This window comes from Palaemon carinicauda, chromosome 8, assembly GCF_036898095.1.
Source record: "Palaemon carinicauda isolate YSFRI2023 chromosome 8, ASM3689809v2, whole genome shotgun sequence".
Taxonomy (NCBI): domain Eukaryota; kingdom Metazoa; phylum Arthropoda; class Malacostraca; order Decapoda; family Palaemonidae; genus Palaemon; species Palaemon carinicauda.
In genome coordinates, this window is record NC_090732.1 from 125,390,757 (window position 1) to 125,396,437 (window position 5,681).

The window sequence follows — 5,681 nt, forward strand, 5'->3', positions numbered from 1 at the left end:
AGAGTAGTTGCTTTGCATTCACACAAAAATGTTCCTGTCTTTATAATCAATTGAACGAAGTTATTTGAATTTACAATAGTCAATGTTTCACAATTTGGCGCTGTATTCTGCGGGATGCTTCGTTTAAAATTTAATTGTTTTCATTTTTGTTTAAAGTGGATACTTTAAAATTCCTAATATAAATAATTATAAAGTGAATGAACTACAAATGGTCCAGCTTTATATTGCAAAATGGCGTTCCTATTTTTGTTAATATGTGAATGAAACTAAAAGTTTTCGACCTTGGCAACTCAGTTTACATCTTTCATTGAAGATATATCTGTGAATTTCTTGTTCTTTTGAGAAATCAAACAAAATCTGTTTTATTTGAGACCTTTTGAATGTGGTGAAGATTGGTTTCGCTTCTGTGTTCGGATTAGTTACACGAAAAGGCTTCACAATCGATGTTTAGTTTAAATGTCAAAATGTTCTTTCAATTATTGAAATAAATTTACTAGTTCGGGATCAATGGTTGAGGTAGGAGATGCTGTAATATTTATTTACAACTGGTGCACATACTCGAGTGCCCACGTGCGCGTGCGTAACACGCACGAATGCACACAAATTTATATTATATATATATATATATATATATATATATATATATATATGTATATATATATATGTGTATATATATATATATATATATATTTATATATATATATATATATATATATATATATATATATATATATATATATATAAAGCTTTATACTTACTAGAAATGCGATTGAAATCGGGTACTTCAAGATTAATTTTTTATATCAGGGCTAAACCTTAAACATTAACACATAAGTGACCTAATTTGTGTTAGATATTTATCCTTCAGCTCTGCATGTTTACCGAAGCTTGATTGATTTTTGTCTTCAGTCCCGTTTGTAGTATATATATATATATATATATATATATATATATATATATATATATATATATATATATATATATATATATACAAAGAAGATTTTTTAAAAATATAATAAGGATATTAAAACGAGTATGTAAGTGCAATCTATTTAGTCACTCCCAATTACAATTTTGAAATGTCATTAAATATTTTAGAAAATTATATATATAAATCATAGATGCAAAATGGACATTTAAATGTAACAACTAGTTTGGATACCGAATCGGTTATAACAATATGTCATTAATAAAAAGGAAAAGCTAACCATCATTAGGTTGTTATTATTACTATGGATCATATTGCGAAGATGCCATTTTGATAATAACGATGATAATGATAATAGTGATAATGAAAATAATAATAATGATAATAAAAATAATAGTAATAATGATGATTTTAGTGTTGATGTAATCATGGAATCCGGGATGTGGAGCCTTGTCATCTTGGAGTTATTATTATTATTATTAGTGGTGGTATGTCAATAGTAGTAGTAGTAGTAGTAGTACCCGATTTGTCGTCGTGGTAGTAGTAGTAGTAGTAGTAGTAGTAGTAGTAGTAGTAGCTGAGCCCCATGTTTCTAAGTCCTGACCACATGGGAAAGGTATGGACCACTTACTTATCTTATATCTTGATGTTAATTCATGTGAACTATTAACAAAACCAGGAAAAAAAATGAGTAGAAGAAAATGGTTATCCCCACACCCACAAAAAATCATTGGTAACTTGATACTAGAAAAATGGTAATTTATTATTATTATTATTATTATTATTATTATTATTATTATTATTATTATTATTATTATTATTATTATTATTATTCACTCTCATTCATACGGAACACCCACCCATCATAAAAGCCCCTAAAAATGTAAGGTAATCTTCCTTAAATCAGGAAGCACATCTAAGAAATTTTTTTTTTTTTTAAAGAATCGGTAATGAAATGGCTAGAATTCACATGGAAATAGCACAGCTATAAACACACACGCTCGCGCGCACACACACACACACACACACACATATATATATATATATATATATATATATATATATATATATATATATATACATATGTGTGTGTATGTATGTATGTATGTATGTATGTAACCAAATAAACAAACAATTTTCGACAACGAACTGAAAAACAACAATGTAAAGATATACAGGAAAATATATTTTACCCATCCGATATGATTCTGGTAAAACAATAGTGATGAATTAAGTTTTATTTCCTAGATTTTTTAGAGAAATTAAACGCATAATGCTGCTTTTTCATTAATTGAGATATATATAAAACCGAGTCAATTACGTCAACAATATTGTAAGTATTTTATTGTTATCATAACAATAGTGAAAATAATACTGGTGCCCGATTCCTGAATCGCATTGGTGGTAAGAGCTGTCAAAGGACTACAAATATTATTATTATTATTATTGTTATTGTTATTATTATTATTATTATTATTATTATTATTATTATTATTATTATTATTATTGTTGTTGTTCTTCTTCTTCTTGGTTTTATTATTGTTGTTGTTGTTGTTAGTATTGTTGTAGTTATTATTATTATTATTATTATTATTATTATTATTATTATTATAAATTATATTTTAGTTATTGGTTCTCATCATTATTACTAATTTTAGTAGTAGTAGTAGTAGTAGTAGTAGTCGTCGTCGTCGTCGTCGTCATAGTAGTAGTAGTAGTAGTATGATAATTACAATGGTTATTTTGATGATGAAGCAGTTAAGAATGATAATTAAGAGTAAGAAATTATCACCATTAATAGTAGCAGTAGCAGTATTGTATAGATTTGAGTTCATATTTCCCCCAAGTTTCCCTCTTGATTCGTGCTACCATCAACTGGCATTTAAATGACAATTGAAAGTACTAAGAACCTAAGTAGCAGAGCCCAGGATTAGAGCTTTACTGGGAAGAGGCAATTATAGTGACCTTTAACCTGTGGGTGGTATTTAAATACCTCTCTCTCTCTCTCTCTCTCTCTCTCTCTCTCTCTCTCTCTCTCTCTCTCTCTCTCTCTCTCTCTCTCTCTCTCTCTCTCTCTCTTTTTGAATTGCATTTGGTAGAAACCTCTTTGCCATTTTTTTTTTTAAGAATTGTAACCAACTTTTTGTTTCAATGTTACATCTCGTTTCCGTTGTTTTATTCTTACTCTTTTATTATTCCTTGGGAAGAGATAATAAGAAATCTAAATTTAAGGAGCCCAGTTATATGTGTTTAATTGCATAGATGTATATACCATGTATGTGGATATGTGTATGTGTGAGCTTTAGTCAAACATCACTTTGAGGGAAGGTTTCTTCTTGAAAATTATTTTATTTTAAAAGATGTGTTTGACTAAAATTAGCATAACTATTTTTATTTACAGTGATGATATTACTAAACTAACTATAGTAAAATGTACTAACCAGCTGAAGAAACGAGTGTATATGAAAAAAAAAAAATGACATTAATTTATTAAATGCAAACCTCGAAAAAACAGGAATAATATTACAGTAAGAATGATGATGCTGGAAGCTATTCCAGTATTACGTGACAGGCTCTCTACTTCATCTTGATAACCTTACGTGACCCTAACCGTCCGATTCCAGGCGAGGTTTCATCTATGGTCTCCTAAAATAGGCCAGTTGACATGGGTCCTGAGTCCCACCTGCCTGCACTGGAAGCAAACCCCACCCCTGATTGTGATATGCCTTCCTTTGAACTTCAAATTCCCTCCACCTGCTCTGAAGAAGAAGGCTCGATCTCACCCTGGAATAGTACCGTGGAGGCTTCAACTCTTCCATGACTTTACTCCCTTTTCAGCTCATGGGTTGAGCTGGATGCAGAAGGAGAATAGTCATATACACTTAACCTCTCTATTGCTATATTTCGATAAAGATCAGTACGAAAAAAACTTCTTATCATTCGCTACATCGTCCCCCTCATTTCAACCTCCTTGCCCCGGCGAGGAGCTGCAAGTGAGGGGACATAGACCGGGAATCACTTATCCTATGATTAGGGTTAGTACACAATCACTTAAAAAAAGGGGAGGGGGTGTAAATGAGAGCCGGAAAGACTACTGTTCCATTACTTACTCGGGAGTTCGACATTTCCAGTAGCCTACTTGATGAGGGCGTTGAGACTAGTGTGTGTGACACTGGCGAGCTCGTCCTGGCATTTCTCTTGCGTTTATCGGTATGGAGGGTTGTTTATATTTTGGGGGGACAACTTTTCCCGCTTTCACGATGGTACAGAAGCACTACAAAGCGAGGCACTGGGGCACTACACAACGAACAGACAGGGCAGAAAGCACTGATTCACCTATATTTTGCACGTGCAGGGGCTAAGGCAGCCAAGCCAAGGCCCCGGTGTGAGAGACCTCCCAAACACTGATGCCTGCTCACCCAACAACAGCGACCCGCGCCATGTTCTACCACTCTCTCTCTCTCTCTCTCTCTCTCTCTCTCTCTCTCTCTCTCTCTCTCTTCTCTCTCTCTCTCTCTCTCTCTCTTTTTCTTCTCTCTTTCACTCTCCCTAACTCACTCTCACTCATTGCCCCCCCCTCCCACACCCTCCCATCATTTTAGATCTCCCTCGCCCTATTCTTGCCCCTCTTAACTCTTCTCTTTCTCTCTAACGCTCTCTTTTTATCATTCTTTTCCTTGCCCTCTCTCTCTCTCTCTCTCTCTCTCTCTCTCTCTCTCTCTCTCTCTCTCTCTCTCTCTCTCTCCTTCTATTGATTTCTTTCCCGCGCGCCACGGCTGACAAGTGAGGGAAGAGAAGCGCAAGGCAGAATTCCTCCGTTTCTCTCCCCTCCTTCCTCCCTCCCTCCCGCGATCCCTACGTTCCCCTCCTACACATCGAATACGAAAACCTGTTCATCGGTCACACACGCCCTCACACGACGTCGGGGATCGAAAGCACAGGTGCTCCGGCTCTTGAAAAGTCAGGTCATCACATGCTAACGACCGCCCTCTCTCTCTCTCCATTTCCAAGACCCCGAGTAGACTTTGAAATAACAGGCAGTTGTTGACTTCATATTCTGATTGGTGGATTTTTTTTTTTTTTTTTTTTTTTTTTTTTTTTTTTTTGTAATCTATAAATACAGGAGTATTTTGTCACCAATCACAGTTACCTTTGTGGCAATAGCACGTACCGATATTATTAAATTATTAAATTTTCCCTAAAAACAATTAGTATTTCAACAGAATTTCAAGTATCAAAAATGTGAGAATTTTTAGACTACTGTGTTGTACAATTCTTCAATAAACTTAGTCAACTGTGAGTGATTCAGAAATATGAAGAGACAAACGCAACCGGAAAGTTACAATGGAGAGAGAGAGAGAGAGAGAGAGAGAGAGAGAGAGAGAGAGAGAGAGAGAGAGAGAGAGAGAGAGAGAGACGTACAATCGACTTTTTCCCCAACCTTCTTTCTCTGGCTTCTTCGTTCCTGACATACCTGAACTGTAAAACAGTCTCGTGACAGAGCAGGGTTTTTGTATGGCATTACTTCTCAATTATCTCTCTCTCTCTCTCTCTCTCTCTCTCTCTCTCTCTCTCTCTCTCTCTAAAGATTTGCTTAACACCGGGGGAAGGCTTACATCTTCTGTCATTATCTTCTCTAGTCCCAAAATGTGAAGATACAAATGTACGCATAATATACGTACAATTATTTCAGTAGGATTTTATATATTATGATTAAATTGTATTTTGTAAATACAGTATAGGTATATGTTTA

The 5,681-nt window shown here is 34.3% G+C and overlaps 1 protein-coding gene across 7 annotated transcripts in view; it reads right to left on the minus strand.

Moving 5' to 3' along the window:
- Nucleotides 1-4,355, minus strand: part of LOC137645881 (enolase-phosphatase E1) — a 232,690-nt gene extending 228,335 nt beyond the window's left edge. For all 7 annotated transcript variants that reach the window (XM_068378896.1, XM_068378897.1, XM_068378900.1 and 4 more), the window contains exon 1: nucleotides 4,039-4,355. The gene's annotated coding sequence lies outside the window, so the exon portion shown is untranslated. The remainder of the gene's footprint in view (nucleotides 1-4,038) is intronic.
- Between the last annotated feature and the right edge of the window lie 1,326 nt (nucleotides 4,356-5,681).